This window comes from Sphaerodactylus townsendi, linkage group LG02 (assembly GCF_021028975.2).
Source record: "Sphaerodactylus townsendi isolate TG3544 linkage group LG02, MPM_Stown_v2.3, whole genome shotgun sequence".
In the NCBI taxonomy this organism is placed as follows: Eukaryota; Metazoa; Chordata; class Lepidosauria; order Squamata; family Sphaerodactylidae; genus Sphaerodactylus; species Sphaerodactylus townsendi.
Window position 1 is genome coordinate 73,026,732 of NC_059426.1, and position 14,677 is coordinate 73,041,408.

At 44.5% G+C, this 14,677-nt stretch overlaps 1 protein-coding gene across 11 annotated transcripts in view; it reads right to left on the bottom strand.

The window, feature by feature from the left end:
• Positions 1-14,677, bottom strand: part of SYT7 (synaptotagmin 7) — a 287,146-nt gene that overhangs the window by 89,227 nt on the left and 183,242 nt on the right. The gene's annotated exons all lie outside the window — the stretch shown is intronic.

Here is a 14,677-nt window from a genome sequence, read left to right on the forward strand (position 1 = left end):
TAGCTAAGAAACATAATGCTTGTTAAAGAACACACTGTTCTTTTTAAACAGAGCTTTGCAAAACAAAACAAAAAAATACATAGATAACTCTAGTTGTTAGTTATTTGGAATCAACATATACAGCATTATTTGGAAAGCAATAGATCAGGGATAGTGAACCTTTTCGAGACTGAGTGCCCAAATTGCAACCCAAAACCCACTTATTTATCGCAAAGTGCCAACACCGCAATTTATTTTAGTTTTAGTTTAGAAAAAACGGTTGGCTCCGAGGCATGTGTTACTCGGGAGTAAGCTTGGTGGTAGTCAGTGGCTTTGCTTTGAAGCAACCATGCAACTCTTCCAACGGGTGAATCATAACCCTAGGAGGGTTTACTCAGAAGCAAACCCCATTGCCAGCAATTGAGCTTATTCCCAGGTAAAGGATCACGCTTTAGTTCTTCGCATGAAAATCAGTGAGTTTAATCAGTGGGTTCAATAGCGCTTAACAGGGTTACCTACACTGCTTCCCCAAAACCAGGTCTTAGGTTTAATGCTAATAATTGAGCCCAGCGGCCCAGGCCAGCCTAGATGTGTGGGGGTGGGGTGACACCCATGCCATAGGTTCGCCACCACTGCAATAGATGGTCATTAAGCAGTTGTGAACATTTTCCAAACACCAAAAAGTTGCTGATTTCTGGTAACTGAATTACAGGAATGGGAACAAACAAAATTTAATCACATGCTCTGTTTCCTATAGGGAGTCCAGGGCCAAGCTGAAACTTGAAGGCCTTAAGTCCTAGCTCTGCTTGATAAGTGATTTCCCATTTGCTAATTCCAGTTCAAGTTAATTAATCATACATATGTAATGATGAATATTGTGGATGACTAATTCTTCAACCAGCCAATATGCTATACATAGAAATATTTTATGCCAGTTATAGTGGGGCATTTACCTTTAGGAGAAAGGTCTAATTAATTGAACAGGGCAGCAGGAGCAGCTTCAGATTTGTACAAGCCTACAGTTCAACTGCTGAGTTATTAATTCCAAAATGTGCCTTTTCTCGTTTTAATTTAGTTATTTTGGCAGGATGGTTTATCTTTTTTCCTCCAGGTAAATCAGGAACTGATTCCTTTTATCTGTTTTAAGGTTTGCAGGGTTGCAAGCCAGAGATTTCCCTTGCATACTCAAATTAGTGGTTGACATAGGAGATGAAGTAGTGAACACTTCTTTCATCTATGCATCCTTATTCCTTTTATCTGCCCTGCCTCTCATAAGCAGGGAACAGGGATAGACTGGCCATTTAACATACAGGGAAATTTCCTGGTGGACTGTTGCCCTTATGGGTCATTGGTGGCCAGGAGCAAGATGAGTCAAGCCCCACTAACTTGCTAACATCTCAGGGTCTACTTTGCTCAGTGCCTTCAGAAGCAATGATAATCAGAGTCAGCTCACCAGTTGCCTCCTCCTGCACTACTGGCGGTTTGTGAAAGAAAGAAATGGGTGAGCCACTTTTGGTACTGCTAAGATGAGGGTCCTGCAGTACTAGCACAGCAAATGTCATGAGGCAGCCTCCAGGGAATGCTGAACCAGACACAGAGCCACCTTTGAATGTCACATGGGGGTGCATTCATTTGCCCCTTCCCCCCTGTGCCCCCACCCACCAGCCTCCGCCAGCTGCTTGCCTGCCCACTACTTGCCTGCCCACCACTCACTGCCTTGCTGCCTGTCTGCTCACCCCCCACCGAGGTAGGCAAGAGGTTAAGGACACCCTTTCCTTCTGCCCTCTCCAAGGATGAAATTTTGGGAGGAGGGTGCTGTTGGGGAGCACAATTTCAGTACTTGCCCCAGATGTCATGTTCTGCAGGTACGCCACTTGTTCTCAGCCTGCCTGCCTGTCTGAACTCCCAAACTGCTTTGACTTCTGGACTGCCTAACCATACCTTTGCCTGCCTCGACCTTGGACTGTCTGACCACACCTCTGCCTACTGTGCCCCCTGGATTGCCTGACCATGCTGCAGCTGACACTTGCCAGCAGCACAGCAAAGCCATTTCAACTTCCCAGTTTGCTCCTGGAAGGCAAGCTTGAAAGGATGCAAAGGAGGAAGGAAGAAACAAGAGGGAAAATCTACTGCTGTCTCATTTCCTAATTGTGTATTGGAGCTTATAAACAGTAAACTCTAGACGTTTATAATATTTTCCTTTTTTTCACATTTCCCAAAGACAGAGGCCACGAGGTCCAAAGACAGAGGCCGCAAAAATTCACTGGGCAGCATTCCCTCTGCTATGCCATCACAGCATAGATGTATTGAAATAGCAGGCCAACTTTATGCTCCATGCCTTCAAAATATTGGGATACACAAAACCCCTGCAAATCAGTGTAGAAGGCTTTTGTTGAATCCCCATCACAGCATGAGAGAAACAGGGCATTTTAGGATTATCTGAACTCTAATTAAGTTCACAGTAACAAAAAAAAAGTCACAAGATAATGAAGCATGCATTTTGTTCCTAATTGGGTCTTGATAATAAGGCCACTTGGTTGTGATTTCCAATGGCAGGTTTAATGTGCTTCATGATGCCAGGGCAGACAAGAGACAATTAATGTTAATTAGTGAACATTTAGCAGGTGAAGCACAGGTGTAAAGGAAAGTTTCTCATGGTTTATCACTCTTAGGGAAGTACACTAGAACACAGTGAACACCTCAGTAGAACCTGAAGTACTCAGGTATGTGCACAGGCCAGGAACTCCACCAAGGCCATCCGTCTTAGTTGGGCTGAGGATTAGATCAGAAATGCAGCAGGATCCCACAAGGATCAGTGTAGAGCCCAATGCTGTCTGATACGTTCATAAATGATTTGGGATTAGGGGTGATCAGTGCAGTAGACAAGTTTGCAGATAACACAAAACTGTTCAGGTTAGTGAAGACCAAGGATGACTGTGAAGATCTCCAGAAGGATTTCCAAAAATCATGTGAATGGGTGAAAATGTGGCAAATGCTTAGCGGAAGGGAAGAGAAACCTTCAAGAACATTTCAGATTCTGAGTGGGAGAGCCAAGAAAAAACATTTTCCACTTGTATTGTCATAATGTAGTAATAGTGCTATTGCCCTGACCCCCTCTACATTTTGTTGGTGTCAGGAACAACCTGAAGGCTGTGAAAATGCAGAGGAAATTGGCAAAGGAGAATTATCTTTAATTTAAACACAAGGTCTGCAGGCACAGCTCAACAGGTGCCCTGAGCAAGAGATACAGTACTAGAAAACATCTAGAGCAACTAGATACAAAACAGCAATCAAAAACAACCATATACAGTGAAACGAGTAGTAATCCAACCAGTACAGCAATGAAATATTCAATAAGAATATTTAAGTGGAAACAGCTTGAATGGGTTCAAAAGCAACTAATAATCCAACTGGTACAACAATTAAATATCCAGTAAGAACATTCAAGTAGAAACAGCTCAAATGAATACAAAAGGACAGGCTTTCTGGATAACAATAATTCCTGTTTCATATGGAAATAAAAACCCTTTTCTCCTTCAGCCAAGAAGCTGTATATATAATGTCCCTTTCAAGGAACTACTTAGCATTGTTTTTTTGCCCACAACTGCTGTCTCTGTTGAGTACCGCGCTGTCCAACAGGATGCTCCAAAGGAGTTGGGTTTCCATTCAACATTCTGCAATAATCCCCCCCCCCCCCCCAAAAAAAAAAAACTCTAGATAAACACTGGCAGGTCCCAAGTCACAGTGAATGCATTTTATTTCCTCCTTGTATCTGTCTTCCTCACATAATTTATTTTTCCTTTCCACTGGCAGTTCCTGCAGCCTCTTCTCTTTTCTTACTTCTTTCTCCCCCTGCCATCTTTTATCTTTTTCAGTTGTTCCCTTGACTGACAGAAACTAAACTTTGGTAGGCTTGATGTACAGCACCTGCCAAAATCATCACTGATGTCTCAGAATACAGTGGCATATTATCTCAATGAGTATTTCTCTCTTAAAGCTGCAGATGTTCCTTCTATTATTTGGGTTTTCATACCCCCAGTGTATTCTTTTATGACCTCCTAGGTTATGGAGCTGCGTGATCTGATTCCAGATTTTGCCCTGTCTCTCCTTGGCCCAATTGTGGGGATTTTTAAAATCCATATTCTATAGCCCAGTTCAGAATTAGGTACAATGATAAAGGAATTACAAGGGACATCCCTATTTAGGTTGGCTTTAAAAAAAGGAAGAACGACAGGGCGGGTGACTTGCCCGTTAATGAAGTTGGCAGGGTTTTGAACCAGTTTGCTATGCAAAACAGTTCTCAATATTAGCACATTTTGCTGGCCTAGCTCAAATATAACACACTGAATTATTGCTCATCTAAACATTACAATAGATGTTAGAAAAAAATGTCACAGAATCTTGACAAATGACTACTGAACACACAGCATGTTTGACCCATTCAGATGACCCAGAATGCATCATACGGACTCATCACAAAATGGTTTCCTGAATCTATGCACAGCATGGCAGAATTTATCAAAGCACAAGATCCATTTGAGGTTCTCAGAAGTCAGACATTCTGACAATAGACCTGAAGGCCTTCTTGTGCCAGTTTCATTAATATGATCTTGAGTGCATGAGCTAGCCATGCTCAGTAAGGCTTTATAGAATGACATACTGTGAAGCATTGTATGTATGCAAGCCCACAAACATACCACAGTCATTATGGCCAGCTGCACTTCAGATCATCTTGATCTGAGAAGGAATGATTTTTATTAAAGGTATATGAAATATAAGCTTCAGTAGGAAAAGAAAGACATGGTATAATGTGAATGAACAAATGAAATGTCCTTAGGTTAAAGAAAGTGCTGCTGGATATTAACATCCCTCAAACACCTACTGTGGCCAAGATGGTTGGATGCTTCAATTACACAATAAGTAAGTATATTTTTTTCTTTTTGTCCTGTTGTTCAACGTGGTTACATTGATAGAAGCAGCCATCATTGAGCACAGGAAGCCTATGGAGTACATACACTCTATTCTTTGGATCCATTGGCTCAGATACAACAAATATCAGATATCTCAGATGTTAGGCTACGGGATAAGTAGAAGAAAGACATCATCTGCAATAAATGCAGACATGTCAGAAAAGTCAGTGCTCTGTAACTTCAAACCAGAGTGCCACAAAGATTTTTGTAATATGGAAATTAAACCGGTGAGGAAACATAAGCAACTTTCACTATGGACTCCATTTACATTTTTATTTTTATTCATACAATGATGTGAGTGTGACCAGTGAGCATTCTTGCCTCCATCTGAAGAAAGCCCAATAATTCTAAGGGAAGGTAATGGCAGGAGATACAGACAAATTTAACAAAAGTATAAGTTCCAAAGTTTAAATAATCTTGGCATTAGCATCATCTTAAAAGGGGTGATCAAATGCATGACCATGAATAAAAGCAGTTAGTAAAAGAGGATGGAACAAGCAAATAGGAAGGGATATATGCATGGATGGTTACCTACAGGTAACACAAATATGAGTAAATTAAAAAAATGAATTTTAGATGCAGGACAAAAACTAGGAGAGGATAAGTCATAAAGCACATTGTAGAAGGTTGAAAAGAGGACAAGAAGAGTGAAGGTTAAAAAGATGACTTTTGCCACTGGGAGACATTTCATGGTAATGCAGTTGAAGAATAAGATTGGAGAAGATCAAAAGATGTAAGTGATTAAAAGCAAAAGAGGACCTCATTAGGAGTTGTCAAAGTTGAAAATAGAAGACCATTATGATGATGGAGGGAATCAAGAGTATTGATGTGGATGTAGCATACCTTGATTTCAGTAATGCCCCTTGATATTCTTGCAAACTAGTAAAATGTGGGGTAGACAATGCTGTTAAATGGATTTATAATGGTTGACTGACGGGTGCTCACCAGTGGCTCATCTTCATGCTGGAAAGAAGTAACTAGTGGGGTGCTACAGGGTTCTGTCCTGGGACAAGTGCTAATTAATATGTTTATCAGTGACTTGGATGATGGAATAGAGGGCATGCTAATCTAATTTGCAGTTGATACCAAATTAGGAGGGGTAGCTAATACTCCAGAGGACAGGGACAGAATTCAAAATGACCTGGACAGATTAGAGAGCTGAGGGAGAGGGAGTCCCACTCTGCTGACTATGAAGATGTCAAGTCAGTCCACTGCATGGCCTCACCCTTAACAGATGATCCCAGGGACTCCCTCTGCCCAGTGTCTACAAGACAACTGGTTTGGCCACCACAGCTCCTCTTGTGGAGGTCAGGGTGTGGAGGTGATCCATAACATCAGGTGCAAGTGTCAGGAGAAAGGGTTCCAGGGTGGGGGGACAGAGAATCAGCCCACATAGGTACAAGTTACATTCTGCTCAGGGGCCACCACCCAGCCTCACAGTTGCCTCACCTCTCTCCCCCCCCCACCTCAGCAGCATGGCTGAACTCCATCTCCTCTATCTCCTTCTGGCTCAGTACAAGGGGACTATGACCTCCTAGGTTATGGAGCTGCGTGATCTGAGATGAGCACCCCAACTAGGGAGATGGAGCAGTCACATTGGCAGTGGACCCCTCCTTTCTGGGCCCCATGGCTGGTTCCTGGCTGCCCTGAGGTGCTGGCCATTCAACCACCTCCCTTCTTGGAGTAACTCCATTGATGGTCCCATGACAGCATCCCGGCAAGGGATAGGGATTTGGGGGAAGCAGAGGGAGTGTCTTCCACAGGGATGGGGGGGATGATATTCACTGCATTTACTGCATACCTCGATGCTTCAGTCACCCACTACCACAAGGGGCTTGATTGCTAGTATGATGTCCTCAGCTTCAGGAAGGCCCTTCATCATTGCCCATTTCTAAGGACCACTCCTGGGCCATGAGGGCACACTTACATTTCCGAGCAGGGGCCAGAAGCATTGTTCCAGCACTTCAGGGTTGAGAACTCTACCCAGATGCATGTCCCATGACAGAGACTGATTCTGCTGCCAAGTTCCAGAAGGCATAGCAGTGTGCAGTGGCTGAGCTGGGCCTGGCAATCACTAGGGGAGTTCTCACATGTTCTACCACCAACCTATCCAGCAGCACCTTCTCAGCCTTGGTCTAGTTAGTCTGGCAGTGGCCATTGCACCTGCAAGATGTTGCAGAAGCCTTTTCATCCAAACACAGGAGAATGTGGAGGTGGTGCAAAACACTGTGAGAAGCCAAAGGACTCCTGGTCTCATCCTGCCTCTCCCTGTTTCCACAAGGGATGTCAAGCATCAAGAGCAGTATGCGGGGATATGGGGTAGGTAAATGGGGGAGACCATAAGAGAGGCTGGGTTGCAGGGGCCCCCAGTCCACCATGTTTAATATACCAGTAGGCCCCTCTCTCTGTAGGCCACAGTGAGGCAGCCCTGGAATGGTGCTTCCCTCTGCCTCCCCTGCCTCTGCCAGTGGTGGGACTCATCCACCTACTGTCAGTGCTACATGTTTGTGAAACTGAAGTGGTGGTGAAAGCAGCATGCTTAGAAATACCAGGCATACATCAGGATGCTCCAACTGATAGACAGCACCTGGATTGTCTCTGCATGGACAGGATGGCCATCCAAGCCCATTGTGAGAACTCCTACAAGCTCTCCAGGGCCAAGCTCCCATCTCCTGTGCCAGCCCTGCCTCTCATATTCTTGGCCACTGTCTCCTTTAAAGGGGTCATGGCTGAGAGCTGGAAGTGTCCCAGTCCTCAGTGAGCTTCCACAGTCTCTTGAATGCCATACTGAGCATCCGTATGTACACACACACACACCAGTATCCAGTTGAAAACTCTCAGTAGTCATATAATGAAGTGCAAAGAACCAAAAGAAAAAAATGGAATTGAAAGCTGGCTGGAATATGTGCTGATTCATATTACTACTACCCAGGCTAATCTGATCTTGTTAGAACTCAGAAGCTAATCAGGGTTGGTCCTTGGATGGGAGACCCTCAAGGAATACCTTGCAGAGGCAGGCAACAGCAAACCATCTGTGCCTTTTGCCTTGAAAACCCTACTGGGTCGCCATAAGGCCACTGTGGCTTGACAGCACTTCACACTCACTTCACACTCACTCACTCACTCACTCACTCACTCACTCACTCACTCACTCACTCACTCACTCACTCACTCACTCACTCACTCACTCACTCACTCACTCACTCACTCACTCACTCACTCACTCACTCACAGAGAATAGTGCTGAATTGATGTCATTGTGCATGACACAATAATACCAGTAATCTTGTATTTTCCTGTAGGCTGAGAATGCATTTGCTGAGGAAATGTGTGTTTCTGTTGTAGGCTACCTTCTTGCAATGTTCAGTCCCGTTGTCAGTGAGCACAGTACCTAAAGCCTTAGCCAGTCTCGATCAAGGGGAAATAGATACCAGTACAAAGAAGATTCAGTTTCTTTTTCTTCCTAAATTAGGCTACTAATTACATCCTCACTCCAACAGCCCCTATCTTCTTTTCCATGTCTTGCTGCCTGCTCTGTAGACATTAATCTATCCAGTCACAGAGAGAGTAAATTTTTCCAACTTTGTTCATTTGCTGTCCTCCTGTTATTCAACCACGTGACACTTCTGTTATTTCCAGGCCTGGGAGTCTTTATTTTGTTTCCCTTTCTTCCCTCCTCACCTTATTTGACTCCTTACTATTTCTTGAGTCATTTTGCTCCTCTCTTCTGGATTCTTCAAATTTGTTTCAGTTCAGCTTTGCCCCACTTTAAAATATTCAGCATCTTCTTCGCTTATTTCTGTGTTCAGTATGTTGAACATCCAAACTGGAAGATTACTGTGATGTGACATCATGGCTGCATTCTCCTATCAGTGGAAATTTTGTTACCATCAAATTATAGCAGTTGTTCTCAATTAGATTTCCCTGTGTGGACAAGCTGATCCATTTGTGAATGTCTGCATTTTAAACAATAGCACAACATATAATAATGTGTGGATGCAGTCCACGTAACATGTTACTCTCTTTGCACCCAGCACTAATACTGCACACGGCACCTCTCTAGAGGTGGGTACAACTGTCATGTAGATTTTGCTCATCTAAACATTTACACATGTTCTGACAGTCTATTACAAGTGTACTTTTGTATTCTCCCCTCCTTAAGTTCTAGTCTGTTGCTTATCATAGAGTCATAGAGTTGGAAAAGACCACAAGGTCCATTGAGTCCAACCCCCTGCCATGCAGGAATACACAATCAAAGCAATCCTGACAGATGGCCATCCAGCCTCTGTTAAAAAACATCCAAAGAAAGAGACTCTACCACCCTCTGAGGCAATGTATTCCACGGATGAACAGCCCTTACCATCAGGAAATTCTTCCTAATGTTTTGGTGGAATCTCTTTTCCTGTACCTTGAATCCATTACTCCTTGTCTGGAGCAGCAGAAAACAAGCTTGCTCCCTCTTCATCATGACATCCCTTCAAATTCTTTTCTCCAGACTAAACATACCTAGTTTCCTAATCTGGTCCTTGTAGGGCATGGATTCCAGATCTTTAACCATTTTGGTTGCCCTCCTCTGGACCCGTTCCAGTTTGTCAATATCCTTCTTGTCTGGAGCAACAGTGGTGTAATGGTTAAGAGCAGGTGCACTCTGATCTTGAGGAACCTGGTTTGATTCCCCGCTCTGCCGCCTGAGCTGTGGAGGCTTATCTGGGGAATTCAGATTAGCCTGTACACTCCAACACATGCCAGCTGGGTGACCTTGGGCTAGTCACAGTTCTTTTGAGCTCTCTCAGCCCCACCTACTTCACAGCGTGTTTGTTGTGATGGGGGAAGGGAAAGGAATTTGTAAGCCCCTTTGAGTCTCCTATAGGAGAGAAAGGGGGATATAAATCCAACTCTTCTTGTTGAATTGTGATGCCCAGAACTGGAGACAGTATTCCAGGTGAGGTCTGACTAATTCAGAATACAGTGGTGCTATTAGATCCCTAGATCTAGATGTTATACTCCTATTGATGCAGCCCAGAATCGCATTGGCTTTCTTGGCTGCTGCATCAAACTGCTGACTGTCAGGGGGATGCTATCTAGGTGACTGAGATACATTCCTAACTCAATGTAACTGCTTGCAACTATACATCAACACTGCTACAAGATATATGTAACCAGCCTGCTTTATGTTACCACTGCCATCTGGGGCATTCTTTCCTTTATCTTTACTTTATGGCTTCACATGCTCTGTAGATAACTAGGCTTCCCCCTGATACCTTGGTCTCATGAGATACAGTGTTGTTTCCATTGTGGCATGGGGGCAGGATGCCAGGTGGCTGTCTATCACTATCTTTTGCCAGCCTTGGGGCACCTCAGCTCCGCAGACTCTTCCTTTCAAACTCCTTGGGAAAACAGGAGGGGGACTAACAATGGGGATAAAAAGGATGGCAAAGACCAGATTTGCCAGAACTGACTTTGCCAAGCTTTGGTGCTCTCCGCTTATCAATAAACGCTGCTGATCAACAACACACAGTCCGTTTATTGGGTTAAGATTCAAGACCTAACACAGACTCATATTCAGCTTGTGGTCTACTAAGACTCCCAGATCCTTTTTGCATGAACTGTTGCTAAGCCAAGTGTCACCCATCTTATACCTATGCATTTCTTTTAAGTGTAGTCCCTTACATTTATCTGTGTTGAAATTCATTTTGTTAACTGGGCCTTAAGAACAGGGCCTGTGGCTAGCTCAGTCCACACCCCACCCCAAGTGGGAAGTGATCAAGTGGGGTCATCTGGAGACCTTCTGCAAGTGGCAGGATGTTTTCTCCAGGGGTCAACAATGCATGGAAGGGCTCGCAGTTTTTGTGATGGTGGCTGCCAGGCACCTGCAGGGGGTACTTTTTACCAAGAGGGATGTAGGGCAGGGGCAGGTACACATTGAAGGGCTGCTGGGGGACATGTTGGAGAGGCTTCAGGCCCCTGTACAATGCCTCACTCTGGTGGCCCCCCTCCTGTTCCATCACCAGCCAAGGTGGAGCAAGGATCGGCCTGGGGGTACCCCTGGCAGCATGGCTGGTTTGATGGGAGGTGCAACTGCTGGCAAATTGAGGACACCTGTGCCTGCACTGACTGCCCATGACATGCCCCTTTGGCGGTGAGGGCACCCATTGCTCCATGTGGGCTGGGTATCGGCTAGGGATGTCCGCGAGACAGGAATTGCAGGGGCCCTTCCCAACTCCGTCAGCTGCCCTACCACCTCACCACAACATCTGCATGGGATGCTATAGTGCAGTTGCTGGGGACACTGGCTCAGTTGCATCCACTGAAATCCAGCTAATAACTCTTTCCCCTGACAGATGCCGCCTAAACAAACCCTTTAGGGACAAAGCTAGCAGGGGCCACAGTTACACCAGCGGGTGGCTGCTGAAGCACAGGCAACTTTCAGGATTGCTCTGTAACTGAGGAAACCTAGAATCAAATCTATCCTCTGTCACAAAACTTATTGGGTGATCCTGAGCCAGTCAGCCTCTCTCAATTTAATCTACTTCTCAGAATCTTTAGAAGGGTAAAATTCAGCTGTCCAGAAGGGAATAGAATTTAAATGCACTCAGAAAGAAGTGCCGGTAAGTCTGCTAGTGGAACTATTCCTCCCCTGGATGTCCCAGTTGCTTTAGTAAGCGCAGGGGTGGGGGTGCTGACTCCAGGCAGCACCCTTTGATATTAATGACATTCAGTCATTCCCCATCAGCAAGCAAACCTGCAGCTTCCATCGCATGGCCGGGATATTACTAGGGAAGGACAGTGCCAATAAAATAAGTAAAGGACTTTATTCCTCCAAAAAAAAAAAAAGGATTTCATCTGGAAAGGCTCTGAAAAAGATTCCATGGGCTCATTATGCTGCCCTGCCCCTGAAGGGAAAATCACCCACTCAGGTGAGTCCATGGGAGGGCTGTTTCAGCATCCAATCACCTTCAAGAAGGGGAACAAAATGTGGGAGGGAATACAGGAGAAGGGAGAGAGCAGTGACTTCTCAGGTCTGGCTCAGGAAAGAGAGCAGATAGCTCTGCTTGGCAGTGTGGCACTTTAGCTCTTTCTCTCTCTGGGAGAGAAGAGAGTGTTTGATTGTTAGGTCTGTCTCTGGTGATGAGCAGACCTTGGACAATTTAGTCTGACTCTGGGAAATGGCAGGCTGGTGTGGGTGTAACCTTTTGTGTGAGAGAGGATCCAACCTAGTGGCTAGTAAAGTCTGTTTGCACCTGAAAACACTGTAAAAAAGACTGGCTACTCTCTAAAGTCATAACATGCTAAACTTTTGGTGCCTTAGCCAGGTTTCTACTTTGTCTATCAGAAGACCTGTTTGTTCCTTTAAAACCAACTTGTAAATAAATAAAATTTCTTAATTGTTTATATATTAATCCAGCCTCAGTTATCTCAATAATCTCCTTGTGTACCACCAAACTGATGGTACATCAGTTTGGTAAAGGATTCAATGGTGTTGATGGTCAGGGCAGCCGCCTGGCCTTGACTGAATTCCATAACCCGGGCGATGGGCCAGCATCTGCGGCGGAGACTCTGGCGGAGACCTTATCTCTGCGAGAGAGATGAGAACTCCGTTCCCATGGGAATCCGGGAGGAGGGATGGGATGGACAGAGTTATAACCTGTGCTTCTGGCGGGAGACTTTATTCCTGCCACGTCGTGTACGTGAGCTTTCTAGGATGTCTGAATAAACGGTCTTTTACACCAAAAAGCCTTTTATTTCTGCTTCTATGGAATTCCTTACACTTGTGTACCACCAAACTGATTTTGCAGTGATGAACCCAAAGTTATACACTCAATACCAGTAGAACACCTGGAAACTGAGTTCATAGTTCAAAATGAACCTAGATAACAAAAGTCTTTGGCGGCTGTGTGTGTCCCCTCAGTAGGAAAAAAACCAGCCTGTTACAATAAACATGCAGCCTCCTAAATAAAACCAAGACAGGGAAAAATAAAAATCAAGGGGAAAGCAGTTGGTAATGGCAGGGAAGCTAACTGAGTTATGAAGGGAGCACTCAAGAGGCTTGTATTACTAACGTGACTCCTGTCTCCACAGCAAAAAATGTGATAGCTGTGCCTGCTGGGGCAAATACAAGTGGTGTTTGCCAAGGTTTTCCTGAGTTTAGTGTCAACACTAACAAACAGTGATTTGCTCCCAAATGATGCAATGGCTGGAGGAACATTATTCTGGCCATTCTGTGATTGCTGTTTAGCTTCCCCAAGTAAGTCACAACATTTGGAAAGAAAATCCACATTCCCATCCCAGAGCTATTCCAGTCTCTGGCTTCATCACTAGGATGACTGCATGACACTTTTGTGAGTCTGCCTCGTCTTTCACTGGCACTCTTTGCTCCTAGGCTTTCTGCTGTGCTTTAGAGGTTACCTTGCAGAAACTGTGACAGAAGGCACTTGCCTGCCTCTTGTAATTCTCCAGCCTCAGAAGGGCATGTGGCACAGATGGTGAGAAATGAGAAGCAGGTGGGTGGCAGGGCGTGGCCAGGCATCACAAGCCCCATCCAGGAGGGCTGCAAAAGGAGAGGGTAATGTGCAAAGTAGACTGCTTTGACTCTCAGGCAGAGGGATTGACAGAGAAGCAGAACCCATTCAGCTGCTTCTGAAATTCCTCAGCTTCGTAGTAAATCCCGTTCTTTCAGCTATAATAAATTGGTTTTTACATATTTTGGCCAATCCAAAAGAGGATGTTAATTTATGCGTTGTGTGCAGCTGGGAGGAGCAGAAGCAGCATTCAGTCACGCCTGCTAGGCATCTCATCCACAGGACACATATTCCAGATTATTCATAAGGGTTCGTTCCCACACAGCATTTATTATTTATTCACACAATCACAGTAGACAGAACATTATTTCACTCTGTCCCTGTCAGTGCACAGCATGGTAATGCTAACCCACTAACATGATTCTGACTCAAAACCAGATGAGTGTAGTTTCCAGATTCACTGTTTGCAGCCAAAAAAAAGTGATTGTATGTATTCACAAATGTTTTTGTACATGCATGGATTTTCACCAGTGGCGGCATGGATGTACACTGGGCAGGGATTTAGGCAGAATTCAAAATGGTTTATTTCTTTAAAAAATACTAATAAATTCTGGCAGCACTGAAAAGCAGACTAAGAAATGTACACGTGCTTTTGATGATTTTTAGGGTAATCTTTCGGGGGGGGGGGATTGTTGTTCAAAAAGAAATATCCTTACTGTCAATTAACTGTTTACTCACAACTCTGTCAGCATAATGCTAATGTGGAGAAAGAAACATTCAGCAGGAAAAATGGTACTAAAGCAACTCCAGCGCTAGAATGGTGTAGTAATTAAAAGCAGGTGGACTCTAATCTGAAGAATTGTGTTTGATTCCCCACTCCTCTACATGAGATGCAGACTCTTATCTGGTGAAACAGATTTTCTTCCACATTCCTACATTCCTGCTGATGGCTTTGGGGTAGTCACAGTTCTCTCAGAACTCTCTCAGCCCTACAAACCTCACAAGGTACCTGTTGTGGGAAGAGGAAGGGAAAGGAGTTTGTAAGCCTCTCTGAGTCTCCTTATAGGAGAGAAAGGGGTGTATAAATCCAAACTCCACTTCTTCTTCAGAGAAGTGAAACAATGGTACCAAAATGGCTGGAAAAAGGTGAATATCCACCCATTTCAAGCACTTTGAGAACAATTTCTATCCTCCCCCCATAGCTAATTT